The sequence below is a fragment of the Mastigoproctus giganteus genome, chromosome 9 (assembly GCF_048544385.1).
Source record: "Mastigoproctus giganteus isolate SK-2022 chromosome 9, ASM4854438v1, whole genome shotgun sequence".
Classification (NCBI taxonomy): Eukaryota; Metazoa; Arthropoda; class Arachnida; order Uropygi; family Thelyphonidae; genus Mastigoproctus; species Mastigoproctus giganteus.
The window spans coordinates 201,197,000-201,214,002 of record NC_143583.1 but is presented as its reverse complement, the minus strand read 5'-3'; the positions used below and the strand labels follow the sequence as shown (position 1 = coordinate 201,214,002).

At 37.2% G+C, this 17,003-nt stretch overlaps 1 protein-coding gene across 1 annotated transcript in view; it reads right to left on the bottom strand.

Moving 5' to 3' along the window:
- Positions 1-14,556, bottom strand: part of LOC150081026 (putative E3 ubiquitin-protein ligase RNF144A-A) — a 72,472-nt gene extending 57,916 nt beyond the window's left edge. Inside the window, exon 1 of the mRNA XM_090382010.1 lies at positions 14,242-14,556. The gene's annotated coding sequence lies outside the window, so the exon portion shown is untranslated. The remainder of the gene's footprint in view (positions 1-14,241) is intronic.
- Positions 14,557-17,003: the final 2,447 nt, after the last annotated feature.

Genomic DNA, 17,003 nt, shown 5'->3' with positions numbered 1-17,003 from the left:
GAGTAAGATAGTCAGGGAGACAAAGTATACCAAGAAAGATTTCGATACTGTGATTGGAGACTAATTTAGAACTCCCATAGGTGATTAAGGGAAGTTGTAGATACCTAAATATACCGAGATAGTTGCATGTGAGCATTAGAGGAATGATTTTGTAGTAGTCACAAGTGTATGCCTTTTGCTTTACTTGGAATAGGACACCCATATACACCAACACGAAGACGCTACATTTGTTATGCTGGATGCCCTCACGGGTAAAACAGTGGATGCAATCGCCATCCTCCCCATACCGAGTAGAAAAGGCCTGAGTTCGAACCCTGTCAATGACACGAGGACTTTTTAAGGGCTTTTCTCACAACGTGACTGAGGTAATCGGTCTCGGGTGAGGGTCACATGGTTTTTCTCACGAAAATTACGGGTTTTCGTTCAGAAAACAGATCACAGAATACACGCAATTTACAGACACAATATACTGATTCCTCGTAGCCTTACTTTCTTTGGCGTTTAACACATACACAGTTATGGTGAATTTATCTCAAGTTTAAAAATACCAATCATTGAAAAGTATAGTGTATCCAAACATATCATCTTCTATTGCTTCAGATCTACCTGCCAGAGAGGTCTTGGATAATGGATGATAAATCTGATTAACACGATAATTGGGATTACAGTTCATAAGCCTGTTCAAGTAAATCGTTAAATTTCGCTAAGAAGCAAGAATAGGATGACTTAGCTAGGGACTTGGGTCTATCTAAATTCACATGCAGAAAAAGACAAATCACTTATGATATGCCTTTTTATACTCGTACATAGTCCCTGTGCTACTGTAATCATTAATTGGTGTTTAGGCAAAAGTTGGCATTAGCCACAATCAAGAAGAGTGGTGTATTTTCATATGCATTTGAAGTAAAAGTTTGAAAGGTTTGTTGCTGTTGTTGTAATGGATATTTTAGGCGCATCAGCAACTTAGACCATATTACGTTATGTATATTATGTCTGTAAGTTGCATGTGTTCTGTGTCGATTTTCTATCTGCTGGCCAAAAAATCCGATTTTCCTGAGAAAAACCATTCTACTTTCGATTGAGACTGACTAATTCAGCCAGGTAGTAAAAAAAGACCAATGAAAATTCCTCGCGAAACTGACGGGATTCGAACTTAGATCTTTTCAACCCGGTGTGGTAAGGACGGTTATATCATATTAACTCTGATAACCGCAACGAAGATGTGTTGCTTCGCATTGTTAATATACATCCATCGATTCGTCTTCCCTTTCTCTTTGTCTGCCTCTGGACTGCAGGCCAATAGATCAGTATTGCAGGAGAAGAAAAATTATTATATTAGGGTTCCTCGTAATTGATTATATAAACCCGTATTTGTGTCTATAAATTGCGTATGTTCTCTAGTCGATTTACCTGTTTTGCTGGACGAAAAAACCCCAGTTTCTGGAGGGGAAAACCTTGCTGTCCACGCCTGAGACCGACTACCTCAGCCACGGAGTGAAAAAAGTCCATTAGAGTTCCTCGCGTCATCGACTATTCGAACCCGAGCCTTTTGCACCCGGTGTGGGGAGGACGGTAACGATATCATTGTGCTGCCAGCGCAGACATTACAGGAGAAGAGAACAGAATGATCTGCCATGATGGCAGAATAGGAGAAATATAAAATTTCTATTCAGTTTTGAGGCGAATGTAATACTGTAATTATGTGATATAATGCCACTGTTCTTTGTTATTGTGAATAATTTTAAGTTCCAATAACAGTCATTATTCGCTGCAGAAATGCTTTTCGGCTGCGAATGGCGCCTCATTCTTGAATCAGAGCGGTCCAGTGTAGAACGGTGCCACAAAAGATTTCCAAGATCCAAGAATTCAAAACAGTTCAACAAGATCATGGAAAGTGTTTCTTGGGATACAGAAGAGTTGATTCTTGTCGATTTTTGCCTTCATTTAATAGTTCATGATCATAATTCAGAAACTTCCTTCTGAATGATGCATACTGTTTCTGGCAAGAATATGCCTGAGAAATTTCAAAGGGAATCACTCTGAAAATTAATAAATTTACCACACTGAATAAAATAAATAAAATTGAATTGCGGAAAATCCCATTTTAAGTTTACGGAAAATGGGATGTAGAACGTCAGTCAAGCTACATTACTTGCGCGCTTGCCTAGATTTTTTGGGAAATCATGAACCAAACCCCTTACAGTTTGGACTTAACCCTCGGTGTTGGTGTTTGAGAATGCACCCCCTGGGAGGCAGAAATTAAAGACAGATGATGAACTCAAACGCGGTCCTGAATTAGCTATAAATCAGCTCACTTCTTTCTATGCTGCCAGCATCGGCCTTGGCATGGCGATGGCAAAAATGTTTCGGTGTAATAGGACAATTTAAAAAAGGGTCCAGATCAAATATTAACTACATATGTGTTGTATGCCTAAGTACTGGCACTAATTGAAAACGATTAAAACAACGCACGAGTCCACCAACATTTAATGATAATGTTTTATCTAAATTAATTTTAATCGTAAAAATGCAATGTTGGTAGGTCTCCAAAAGCATCAGTAACAAAATAGGATCTCCGTAAATCTTAACTGCTGTTTCACCCTTCAGCTTGCTTATTTGGAACTCGTGCAAGTAAATGCTCATTAGTAACAGAGTTCTCGCAACCAACGAGAAGTGCAGAGTACACTGCAGCAGCAGGAAAATCCATTCTTTACGTGATCGATAAGTGGAACTCACGCAACGGGTTTCCATGCTATAAGCCAGGTGAAACCATCCACATTTCCCATGCTCCTCTCTTTGACCTGATTTTTAGTCTTTTGGAGTCATCAATAATTTACTTTTCGCTGTTCACTACTGATATAGTTAAAAGACAATTAGCTTCGTTATAGAAAATTCATCCCCGACTAAGCAATGTTATATCAAACAACAAAAGTAACACATTCCTTTATTTGTATTTTGTTTAGTGCTAGAATATCGGCTATTTTTTTCATAAAGATGCTGGTTTAAAAAATAAATAAAAAACTAAGAAGTCCCTAGTGCAAGATTTCCGCATGTCAAAAAATATATTGTTCTGCGAATTTTTGCTAATTTTATTCTTCGTCTTTAATAAAAGAATTGGCTATCAGATATGCTAGTGTACTTTGCATAAAATATGTGGATGCGCAATATGTTTCATATCACTGCAAACAGTATTATTCACTTAATAGTATGAAACAGGCATGCATAAATCAATGTTAAACGAGTGTCCATTACTTTTTAGAGAATTTTATATATATATGTACGCATATACATTGCTTGCAGCTTAAGCCTACTTTTACTGTGGAATGTTGAAAATTCTGTGGTGTACTTGCTAATAATATAGTAATCAGTAGTAAACTACCATACAGCCGAATTGACTAATGCGGAGCCAAAGAGTCAAGATGGGGGATGGTTGGTATCTCATGGTTTTAAAAAATACTGGAGGTACCGACTATTAACGATCATCTTACGAGGAAGGGACTGTTATATATACCTAGGCTTCTGTTTGTAATCTTTTAGTAAATAATTTTCGAAATAAAAACACAAAAATTTACATTTTGCTTTGTCATTTCTATATTTTTAATCATTCGTTGGCGTTCAGCCAGCTAGCTGGGCATAATATCGGAAGAAATGTTCGTCTCAGGACCTTGCCGATGTATGCCGCCCTGCCTCGTTTCGGGTGCAACTTTTAGAGGGACGCATTTTTCATATACAGTATAATCATTAAGGTCTTCCTTTGGAGATGGAATTATTAGCTTTGCAATTGCTATGATACTGTTAAGGCCTGCTGTATTCTTGTAAGCAAAAGTACTGTTATTGTTATTTGATATTTAGGAGCATTAGCAACTAAGGCCATATTGCTCCGGGGATATGCGGTGGTCATTCCCTGACCTTTCCGTCTTCCGTATTTGGTAGCAAAAGTATTAATAATAATAGAGTTATAAGGCATCATTATAGGAAGAAATATTATGTTTATAACGATTGTTAATGGATAAGATTACCTATGACCATGACTATACCCGGATCCAGTACCACAATTATCTTATCGCAAAAGCTAGCAGCAATTAAGGGGCGTAGGGTGGGGGACTGTCTGGATACCTTTTGGCAACTTGAATACCGAACCTCACGATACGCTTTAAGTGATTACGGGACAATCTGCTTAGTAAGGACTCGCAAATATTTTTACTATTAACAAGTGTGAAAAGTCCTGATTCCTTCCTTTTTGCACCAATTGAATTTTATCAGATTATCAAACTGTTATCTCTTGTTTCTTTATTTATTTCTGTTTAGTAATTCTATTGATCGCTGTCCATTTATTGTTATTTTTCAACATATTGTTTCTCCTGATTATAAATGTTCTTTCTTGAACATGGTAATACACGGTTAGCCTTGTAGTTTGCTTTTCTCTTTACCAACTCAGCTACTGTATTCCTTTATATTTTAATTTACGCTAGGCCTATCCTGGTAACCTACTAGTTTGTATATATTTTCTATTTTAGTACTGTCTGTCAAACCCCGCATCTGTTATTTATATTTACTGGCAGGATGAATTAGATGGGCTCTTGAATTTGATTTATTGAGCACTTTGGACATTCTTGACAGTTGCATAAACACTATTGTTTTCATTCCGTTAGGAATTATCCCCAGATAATATGTGATCCATTAACCGTTACGGCGCCAATTGACGGCACCAAACTGTATACAGGGCCATGTCAAAACTTTTAAGAAACGAATAGAAACAAGAAAATGTTGCCATTCCCTACCACATGAAAAGATGATAATAAAACTGCATATTTTTCTAGTCGCAAAATGGAATATCCTCTTAGCTGTTAAAGACAAACTGTGTTTTTGTTTATTGTAGTTAATAAAAATCTTGAATCTAGGCCGAATCCTAAATTTAAAGCTCTGGGAAAAATTTGTGCTTTGTTTCTGCTATCAAGGGGATGTTTTTATCTGCATAAAACGGTAAATTAAGAAATCGCTATCAGGCATGGCCAAATAGACGGCACATGTCCTAAGCATGACATGATACTAAATTTTATGGAAAGCTAAAACTCTGCGATGACGAAGTAAAATTTGAATATGTTGTATTGGCTTGAAGAACACCAACTTCAAGGTAGCTGGTGTTGTTCTGAAGTGCTGATATTAAAAAGTTGTATAGAGCTGACTAAGATAAACATCAAATAAAGTAAGGAAAGGAAAAATGCAAATGGAATGACGGCAATGGAAAAATTTCCAGGTACACTTTAATAATTTACGTAATATAATGGTGGCTACTTCACATGCCATCAGTTTGGAAAGATCTGCGGTTCGAATAACGTTGATGACAAGATGAATTTATTGAGGGCTTTTCAAACCGGGCTGAGATTGTCGTCAGTTTTTGGAAGAAATATGTGATTTCTCGGGATTTTTGTTTTTTTCATTCCACAAACGGCCTGAGAACACGCTCACACAGACTCCTTATGACCTGAAGTTGCCTTGACGCTAATTCAAAACAAACAATAAATCCTTTCATTTTAATTTTATTACAAACTCTGATTCTCATCTGATCACTGATCCTTCACGCTATGTGGAAATACTTCCCATAAGAACGAACCTTTTTACGTGCTTAAACTTTTCCTTTTTAATCATGACTGCGTTAGTCAAATAAGATGAAGGTTACATATTTTTCTATCTCGGAAACTTTTTTTTTTCTTTTCGCTCCGCACACAAGCAAACCGACCTTTGAAAATACAATTTACAGACAGAAGATAGTGAAGCCTCCTGGTCTTAGTTGTCTTATACAAAATTCTAAAATGACCTACCAAATTCACAGACAAAAACACTTCGGAACATTTCCACCCATCTTGCAAATTGTGTATTATATACACATCGTATGTAACGTGTATATTATACACAAAGTATAGTGAAGTTTACTTCCGACTATACCAAAACATCCAAGTTTCTCTCCTCATTTACACCCTTCAACTCTACCCAATCTAGTGTGCAAGTTATTCCCGAATGTTATTTTCCAAATGTAGAACCTTACATTTGGCAGTATTAAAAAGTAACTATCATTTCTCCAACTACCTAAGAAGCCTGTCAAAATCATTCTGAAAAAAGCTTACCCTAACTTGTTTCGTTAACCACCCTCCCGCCTTCATATTTTCAGCAAATTTCGACATTGTTCCCTTCATTATCTTGTTCTATCATTCAAGAAAATCAGAAACAACAATGGCCCTAGTGCCGAAAATTGAGGGGAGCCCACTTATAATCTTGACCCAATTCAAAGAATGACCATTCATAAAAACCGCTACCTCCCGTCCTTTAGATGTCCCTCAGTCAATTCAGGATAATAAGGAACCGTGTCAAACGCTTTGCATAAGTCTAAATATATAAATAGAATTGTTTATTACATCAACTCCAGTGCGACCACATCATAGCAGTTTATCACGTTTGTCAAACAACTTGAACTGTGAGAGGAACTTGGATACATTGCAATGGTTTGTTGTTGTACTAGAATTTTAGGAGCATCAGGGACTAAGGCCGTGTTACTCCGTGATATTGGCTGCGAATTGCATGTGTTCTGAGGTCGATTTTCTGTTTTCTGGACGAAAAACCCAGGTTTCGGGAGAAAAGCCTTGCTAACCTCGCCTGAGACCAACTAACTCAACCACGCTGTGAAAAAGGACCATAAAAATTCCTCCCGTCGTCGACGAGACTCGAACTTAGGTCTTTTCCACCTGGTATGGGGGGAAGCCGATCCTATTAACTGTGCTACCTACGAGGGCTTGCAACAGTGGGTAAATAATTCTATTTGCGTATCATTGACATTTTTGATGTGTTCTCGTATTAAAACCAAAATATTAAAATCATCGGGACCAAGGCTCTACATAATTTACATATGGGTTACGGACGGCCTACACTTTTAGTAGTCTGCAAGTCGGGCCACTCAAATAAGACAGACTCCCATTCTGAAGGAATCGAATAGGCATTTTTCTCCAGATGTATCGTAAAAAGCTATAGCTGTTTCAAATGATATATCTATCTAAGGAAAAAACATTTTTTTTTAATGGAAGATGTATTTTTTTAATTATCAATTCTAATTCTTAAACAATACAATCCAGCCTGAATAAGATCAATAGGAATCCATAAACACATTATTTTCAGCAGTGTATATTCAATTTGCACAATTTTTTCTTTATTGAAGTTTTTTGTAGACTAGGCGTTTTCAAAAGCATTGTAAATATAAAGAAGACTGGTTTATGTTTTTTTTTTTTTTTATTTGTGCCTTTATGCACACCACTTTTTTCTATTTTCACTGCTATCAGCAAGACTTTTTTTTTCTTCTTTACCTTGTCCTTCACCTTCCTCTCACCGTGGTGTAATGACCTGTGCGTACAAGGACATGCACTTTCTCGCGTGAAAGTACACAGCACAAGCAGGTTTCACATCTTGTAGTGATTTCATTTTTAACAAAACGCGGAGTGTAAAATAAATTTCTGTTTCAGCTTGATAGATCATGTTGATATAATCATTTTGAATCGATTTTTCTTTATTTTCAGATATAACAGCCATAGATAATAAGTTTAAGTGAAATAATTATAAGAAATAAAAATGTTACGATTCTCTGAGTTTAAAAATAGCGTGTCACAAAACAGTTTCCCACTAACTTTTGACAGCATCGTTTTCAGGAATAGTATATTTTTCTGTACTGCTTTTTTAAAGATGTTTTATGTACGTTCCTCATATAGAGGGGTGATCAAGTTGCTCTACTACTCAGGTAGAAACAATATGATGATAACAACGAAAGTGCTTTTATTTTTCGATATAATCTCCTGCAACACTAATATACAGTGTATGTACTTTTCCCAAAGATGTTCCAAGGCTTTAATTCTAAATTAAAAAAAAATAATAATAATAAATTATTTTATTATTTTAAATAAAATAATATTTTATTTTATTTAAAAAAATAAAAAATAAAATAATAAAATAAAAAATAAATATTGTAGGTAGTTATCCAACTAAAGTGTCCACAGCATCCATCACAACAGAATCATCTACAAATTTCCTGCTCCAAATTTAATATCAGTCGGAGTATAGTTCTTTTTCACAAAATATTTGAAATTAAACTGTAAAAGCAAACGTTAATTACAACAATGTACGTTCCTCATATAGAGGGTCATGACATATACAGCAATAGTCTGGGGCATGAACTAAGAATAAGAATAGGTGCATGTATACTTGCCTGTATACCAATGCTAGAAGTATATTAAATAAGTTTGATGAATTTGAAGTTTTGGTCAAGACATCAAAGGTGGATATTATTGGGATATCAGAGACGTGGTGTCACACTGATATTAGGAATGCAGAATTGGAATTTGGGCAGTACAATGTGTACAGAAAGGATAGACAGGATAGGAAGGGAGGAGGTTATGCTGTTAATTAAGAAAAACATAAAATCAAAAGAAGTGCATCCAGTTAATATAGATGAACAGTGCACTGTTGAGTCAGTTTGGTGTGACATAAACACTGCGAAAGCAAAAATAAGAGTAGGAGTGTGTTATAGACCTAATGACTCGAATGAGGACAACGAACAATTGTACAGAGAAATACAGTGGGATAGTAAATCAGATTATCTTATAATAGAGGATTTTAACTTTCCAGATATTGACTGGAACTTGTGCGTTGGTCACTCGCACACTAGTCAGACTTTTGTGGATTTATTGGATGATTGTTTTCTGCAGCAGCATGTTCGAGAGGAAACCAGAGAGGGTAATACTCTTGATCTGGTTATCAGCAGTGATCATTCGTGTATTAAGAATTTGCAGATAAAGGAACCACTAGGTGGCAGTGATCACAGTGTACTGATGTGGGATTTACTTAAAGATATAATTACCATCAGGGGTAAAGGAAAGGGCTTTTGCTTCCGTAAAGGTGGCTACAGTGGTCTCAGACAGTTTTTAAATTCTGTACAGTGGGATCAACTGACGATGTTACCAACGGTAAATTCTAAGTGGGAACCATTCAAGGAATTAATCGTGGATGCTACTAAAAGTTTCATACCTATTAAGAAATATTGTTCAAGGTTTAGGCCTTAATGGTTATCAAATGAACTAATGAGACTCGTGACAGAGAAAAAAAAATTCATGGGATGCATATAAATTATCAGGCGACACAGGACTAGTCTATAATCAAGTCACAAAGGAAGTTAGGCAAGCGAAGGCAGATTACGAGAAATCTTTGGAAAAAGATGCTAAGAAAAACAGCAAGAATTTCTTTACGTATATAAACTCTAAAGGAAGGGGATAAATCTGATTGGCCCACTTGATATCGATGGTTCGACTGTTGATGATCCTGCTCAGATAGCAAACAAACTGAATGAGTATTTTACATCTACATTCACACATGAGGAGTTATTAAGGTTTGAAAATGCCACAAGGTTATCGAATTGTAGCAGGGTGCTTAAATCATTTTGTAATAACTGAGAGAAAAGTGAAGGAGAAATTGCTGAAGTTAAACATAAGAAAGGCACCTGGGGTGGATGGGATCTATCCAGTTATATTAAAGGAGGCGGCACAGCAACTAAGCAAACCCTTAGCCATAATTATGAGAGCATCCTTGGACTCAGGGGAGGTCCCCACAGACTGGAGATGCGCAAATGTATCCCCAATTCACAAAGGGGGATCGAAGGATGACACGAGTAATTACAGACCAGTTAGTTTAACTTGTACATAATAATGGTAAAATAATGGAGTCACTGGTTAAAGATGCATTGCAGGATCATCTAGACAAGAGTGCAGCAACAATTCAGACACAGCATGGGTTTGTTAATGGAACGTCTTGTCTGACAAATTTGATAGGATATTATGATGTGGTTACAAAGGAACTGGATGTAAAAATAATCTTGATATCATGTACTTGGATTTCAGGAAAGCTTTTGACACTGTTGCACATGGAAGACTACTGTACAAATTGGAGCAGAATGGTATTAAGGGCAAGTTGCTACAATGGATAAAAGGATGGTTGAGTGGGAGAAGACAGAGGGTGGTAATCAATGGGTGCTGCTCTTCGTAAACTAATATTATTAGTGGAGTCCCACAGGGTTCGGTTTTGGGTCCACTGTTGTTTTATATATTTATCAATGATATTGATGAAGGTATATCAGGCTTAGTGTCGAAGTTCGCAGATGATACAAAGGTTGGCAGGGTTGTTAATGACAGTAATGGCAGTGTGCTACTGCAACAGGATCTAGATAATTTGGGCAGATGGGCTAAGAAGTGTCAACTGAAGTTTAACATTGACAAATGCAAAGTACTGCATATGGATAGAAGTAACTGCAGAGAAATGTACCAACTGTGTGGTACTGCACTTAAGGTGGTAAAAAAATGAAAAAGATCTGGGAGTAATTGTGCAGTCAGATATGAAGTTTTCTGAGCAATGCAGACAGGCTGCCAAGGCAGATAATGGGGTTTTGTCAATGATATACAGGAATTTTGCTAGCAGGGAAAAGGATGTGATTGTCTCTCTGTATAAGGCAATGGTCAGGCCATGCCTTGAGTACTGTGTACAGGTCTGGAGGCCTCATTTTAGGAAGGATGTCGATTTGCTTGAGCGTGTACAGTACAGAGAAGGGCAACAAGATTGGTCAGGGGAATGAAGGGATCTTCTTACCAAGAGAGGCTTAAGTTCTGCAAATTGCAGTGGCTGGAGACTAGGCACCTGCGCGGTGATCTGATTGAGGTGGTGTATAAGGCCTTGAATGGATTGAGCACGCTGAATTCTGATGGGATTCTTCCACTTGTTCAGATTACGAACCTAAGGGGGCATAAATTCAAATTAAGGAAAGACAGATATAGAATAGATGTGCGGAAATTTTCCTTTAGCCAGCGGGTGGTTAATTGCTGGAATAAACTTCCATCTGTCGTTGTGGAAGGTGATAGGTTAAATAAATTTAAGGAGGAACTGGACAAACATTTAGAGAGAATGGTTGTGTGAATTTTTTTTTTTTTTTTTTTTTGGCTGATGCTGCATAAGCTCATACACTTGCTTTCTTGTATCACATGCCACTACTACTACTACAATTAAATTCTATTTCGAAAAATGCGTAACTGATGGCAAGAAACGTTCTTGCGGCCAGCTTCGGGAGAAACTATATGGCCAGAGTCCCTCAGTATCTTATCCGTTTTGGTCCCCTAACGAAAAAAAAAAAAAAAAAAAGAAAAGTTGAGGGATTGGTTTGGCGCCCGTATTAAGTTTTTTCTCCAGAACTGTAGTGATAACGATCGTCGTTGTTTTTCACAATGTGGAAAACGCTTAGTTTTGAATCCTGAAGTTCGAGCCCAAGAGTGGGGAAATTTTATGGGCACCTAATTAGCCGGCCTCAGTAAAGAAATGCACTGTTTTTCATCCAGAACAAACAGGCAAACCGGCCACAGAAGACACGAAATTTTCAGATCCGGACGATCTTAACATTTTTAATGTTATTTCATTAAGTGTCGTACTTCCAAACAACAGCAATCAACCAATCGATAGATCCGCGTATGGTATTTTTCTAAATTTCAAAAAAGCAGCGTATCATCTGAATTTTATTCAGATTGAACCAACTTCATCTTTATGCTATTTTGGAATACTTTCGATCAACAAATTACAATTAAGAATATATCCTCAAATTTTTTTCATTTTAAGAAATCTAACATGATTCGCATTGTTTTTACACTCTACTTTTTAAGGTTCTCAAATACTGTTTTCAGCTTTGTTATTCGAGTTAATGAAGATCTCCAGTGTCTTAAAAACAACTCTAGCTTTCATTTCTTAAATAAAGAGCAGCAACAGCCCTGTGCAATTTGCTGCCAGATTCTATCAGATCAGAGAAATTTCAACTAATCTGACAATGAATACAATCATTAATCGTATTCAATATTCACGTGGGATTGTGCCATGATCGATTCAAAGGCATGTATCACTGCACTCTCACCCTCTACAACTGGGATACCTCAGAGTATTGGGGTATGAGAGTTTAAGTTTCTGTATTCACCCCAATTTTTTTTCCTTTTCTCCAATTTTTACGTAAAATAGTATATGTATGTATGTAAGTAGTAAGGGGGAGGATACCCATGGAACTTTTCACAGTATGCAATTACATTCGTACAAAATATGGTACAACAGCTTTTCACGGAAAAGCAAATGATTATAATAAATTATATAGCGAAACAGAAAAATTATTTAATTATTTTAGCAACTGTTTTAACTAACTGCCATTGAATGTACGATACGCAAAAACAGTCTGAAAAGGCATTTCCTGTGTCTGCACTTAATCTCAAGACCCACTGAAAAACTCCTGAGGGTGGTAGCCAGTGTCGTTTCATCACGACCTTGGTACCCTGGTGCACCCTAATTTATTTTTTATGTAACGTTCTCATTTTTCTCTTTCTTTTTGTCCCGTCCTCCCCTTCCGAGACCAGTGCCCTGGTACAGCTGTTCTATAGGATGATGCGACATTGGCGGCAGAAAACTGTGTAGCGTCATTCGAATGTCAGGACACGGCACGATCATGTTAAGCAGTTTCTATAACGGACTTCTTTTAATAAAAAAACATAAGACCATAGTAGCGACTTTAAGTTTATTTCTTACATCTTTATACATCGCTTGACCTTGAATTTATTGGGTTGGTTTTTTTTTTTTTTTTTTTTTTTTTGGCTTTTTAAAGTTGTTTTAATACTGAACATCAGACATTTAATGCTGAAGGTCCTGATAAAGAAAACAATGATCAAATCATATATTTGTACTGACACGAAAATGAAAAGTGAACACCGTATTAAGCAAGCTTAATTTAGTTTAGGGTGTGATTTTAATTATGGATTATGTGGAGAAATAGAAAGGTGGTAAATGTACACAATGATTAACGTAGTGATTCTCAACCTTTTTTGCCATGCACCCTTTTCACAATATGTCAGAATGCCCCCCCTTCCAAGATTGTCTGATTCAAAAGGCTCCAAAATCTGTGCATAAAAAACAAGAAAAAGTCAAATATAACTATAAATGGAATATTTACACAGATAAAAAAGTGAAATATATATATTTATTTTTAATTTAATATGTGACATCCAATAAAGTGTGATGTTCTGTAGATTATGTACAATCTGTAGAATTGTAGTTTGTAGAAAGATCAATATTCCAACAGTTTGAGTCTGTCAATCTGTGGTCCCAATCCCCCCCTCCTGGTTGAGAACCCCTGGATTAACGAATACATGATGTTACATTTTGAAAGTATACGTACATCCACTACGATGAAGATGAAGATGATAAATGATGCAGAAAAGAATACTTCTAGTTAATTTTCCTTGGAGTAGGAACATTCTTCAATAGCTAGTTTAATTGGTTAATTCGCCCATTACAGCAGGAACTGCTAGTGGTTTGTAATTTCAGCGTACTGTCAAAGGAAAACAAGGACAGAAAGAACAAATAAGAGAAAAATAAACTTATAAGACAGAGGAGTTATAAATAACCGTAAGTTTTTTTGAATACAACAGTTCAAGATAACGCAAGAAACCTTTTAGCAAATAAGTTGCAGCAAAGATTTTAGGTGAAAACTTAGATTCGTACGTTTAGGTTATTTATTTGCATATTTTTGTTTAAATATACAAGTTGAATTTTTTTATATTGAAAGGCGATTTCTGGTGTGATGTAGTTTAGGAATAACATTTGAAATTTGAGAGTGCTGCATTACGTTATTTATCAATTTCTGAACAATAAGCATAATCAGGATGATAGATTCATTTGAAGTCTGACGTCTATTGATCAGCATAGTAAATTTTATTGTACCTGTTGTCTATAAAAGTTGAAATCATAAATGACTTATATACTTATCCAAGCCACATGAGACCAACTGAAATCTGTATAACCACATCTTTAAAAAAAAAAATAAAAAATAAAAATTAAGGTATAAATGGTCCCGATACATCCCAAAATGCGATTTTTTACTTTTATTGAATAAAAATGACAATAAATTTTCATAAGCCTACTGTAACAATTTTATGGGGCATAAGTAGGCCTAATTAGATTTGTGTTAATTAATTTGGCATTGTTCTCGGAAATTTCTTTTTATAATGTTCATACTATTAGTTAGCATATCTAATCGTCCTATCGGACACATAGATTATTATTTTAACAATCAGCATATTTTAATGAATCCTCTTTAAAAGATAACAGCACTTTGTTTGGTAGATTATAATTCTTACTTACATGAAGAACTGAACCCAGTTGGCCTCAGTAAAAATAACTGGCGTACCCATCATTCATGGCAGGAGAAAGGCCTGAAAAGCTTAACGAAAATATCACAGAGGTAGGGAAGGACGCCAGCTAACTTACAATTACATTTGGGTGTCAACTTTCCAAGGTGTCGAGTCAATACCCCAGCTCTGTGATCCCTGTAAAGGCAGTTTTCCCATCACACTTGTAAATCGGTTCCATCAAGATGGCACAATATCATACCAAAAAAAAAAAAAAGCCTTCACCGTATTAAGCGAGTGTCACTCTTACCACGGCACTACACAGACAGAACTTCCCAGCCGAGCTCTTGCAAGCCTACACCAGGGGCACGTTCTGAGCACGTGAACAACGAGCGATACAGTAACTCCAGTATTTCATTGGTTTTTCAGTTACCCCAACTCAACGGCACGCCAACGCCTTAGCAACGCACATGCGTACTAAACAAATGTCATTTTATACTTTGCGTGCGAAGTCACTGCAGTTTTAAAGCCTTCGGCCTTCGGGATTCCGTTGCGATGACAATAACCTGCCGAGTGACAGTGGGGTGCACGTGGGAAGGATGTAGCAAAGAAGAAACAGGTGGATATGTTCGAAAAGATAAGTGATAAGCACACGGAGATGAACTTTCGTTCAGGTGCCGTCCTACATAAGATACTATACATGTCAAGTGATAAGCACTAATACAGTAGTACAAAGACAAACAAGTTTATGCGTTTACTTTTGAGATTATTAGCATTTATCATCCCTTCAATTAACTTGATGTCTTCAAAGTAACAAACCAGAACTTATAAACAACATAAATACACAGTATGCACGAATAATGAATAGTTGACCATAGAAAAATATTGGGTATTGACTATCAAAATTCCCGTGATATCTTGCAAATTCTAACGACACGTATTTGTTATTAAAGTTTCTCCTATGAAAATTGATAAACCACGACATTTACAAACCAACGTCTCTACTAAAAATTTCTCCCTTAATGGTATTGATCGTTCATACGTAATATCTTCACAACGTGTTCCTTTTAGTGCTTCTTTACTTCGGATTTGAAATACAACCCATACCTACCAAGAACCATTATTTATTGGACGTAAGGCGCTACCATGATGACAACTGTTTCATGATATTGTTTTTTTCATTAAAGGCAGGGAAAAAAAAATCAAATTCACAGGCTTTTACTGCACCGGCCAAAAAAAAAAAAAAAAAAGAAAGTGAAAAGTAGATAAGAAAATAGAAAAACTTATATGCTTCCCGCTAAATAAGAAAATAGAAAGACTCATATTTGCTTCCCGCCTCACGTACGTAACTATCCGGTTGACCTTTAAATTTCTTCATTCCAGTCCAGTAATCTACTCTGAAAGGACAGAATTTAAGGGATACCTGGTTCCCGGGCAAAGTGATACTGTCACTCCTCTCGCGTGGCAGGTATATAGATACACTGCATTCGCGTAGACGGTAATTCGATGTCAGTATGGATAAACGTCGTGAGTTAACCGACTTGGAAAGAGGGATGATAGTGGGTGCCCGATGCATGGGTAACTATCGCGGAGGTGGTGGTACAGAAATTGCACTATCCCCATTCGGCAGTATCAAGAGTGCATCGGGAATACGCCATTTCCGGAATAACATCTCGTCGTGGTGAGCGCTGTGGGCGGAGAAAGGTGGTGGATGAACGTGGCCATCGACGGTAGTCTCGCATTGGTTCAGCCAACCGAAGAAAGTGTAAAGTGTAAAGTGTGTTAGCTGTCTGACGACACTAGGGGTTCCCCCATCTCCGCATTGTATACTCTGTTTGTGCATCACTGTACTCTGTGGAAGCCAGAGATTTAAAAGTGTGTGGGGAGTGGAATGTCGTGTAGTATTATGTTCTGTTGTTCTTCTGGCCATTTAGTCATTGGGCCCCTAGTGGGACCCATCGTTGCCTACACTTTGCCACGAGGGCACCTAGTAGATTTTTAAGTACTCTGCCAGGCCCTGTCACCTATTTTCCGAAGTTCCCTGCCACATAGTTCCTAAAAAAAGGGGGGGGGAGCATTGTGGTGAATTTACAGCCGAATTGGGATATAGGTTTAAGTGAGAGGGGTTAAATTTTGCACTAGTTCAATTAAGTTACTTTATGGGCATACTCGGTAAGTTTAATTTGAGTAGGTGGAGAGACTGTAGGCTGGGGGGGACAGATAAAGATAAAGGGACAATAATAGGGAAGGCGTCCCCATGAAGATCAGTGGGGACAGGCCCCACCAGGATAAGAGGGGAGGAAACGGGAACCCGTCTACTCCCACTGCCAGAGGATAGGGATTTAAAGAAACCAGGTTAGGGCACCCAATTTAGTTTGCCAAATGGCTGAAGGTCAGATTCAGGATGTGGTTCCTAACACCCGACTGGGGGAGTAGAAGGTCATTCCATTAGTTGGTGTTTCATCCTTAAGTTGTATTTCCAGTTCTTCCATTTGCTAGCTTCGGTTTTGGTGGGGAACCTTGTATTACTACTACTACTGGGCACATTGTAGGTAGTTCTGGTCCATTAGACATGAGATTTGAAACATATCCATCATCAGTGTTGGGTCGCCATAGGCTTCCTCCCCTTTGTTCATTGCCTTCTCTATTTAGTAGAGTCAAGTTTAGGTGTCATTTCTGGGTGTTCAGTCAATAATGATTTGTTGATAGGGGCACCATTCCTTTACTTAAGTTCCTTGCTGCTCTTTTCTTGCTTGTTTGGTGCGGGTCTACGGT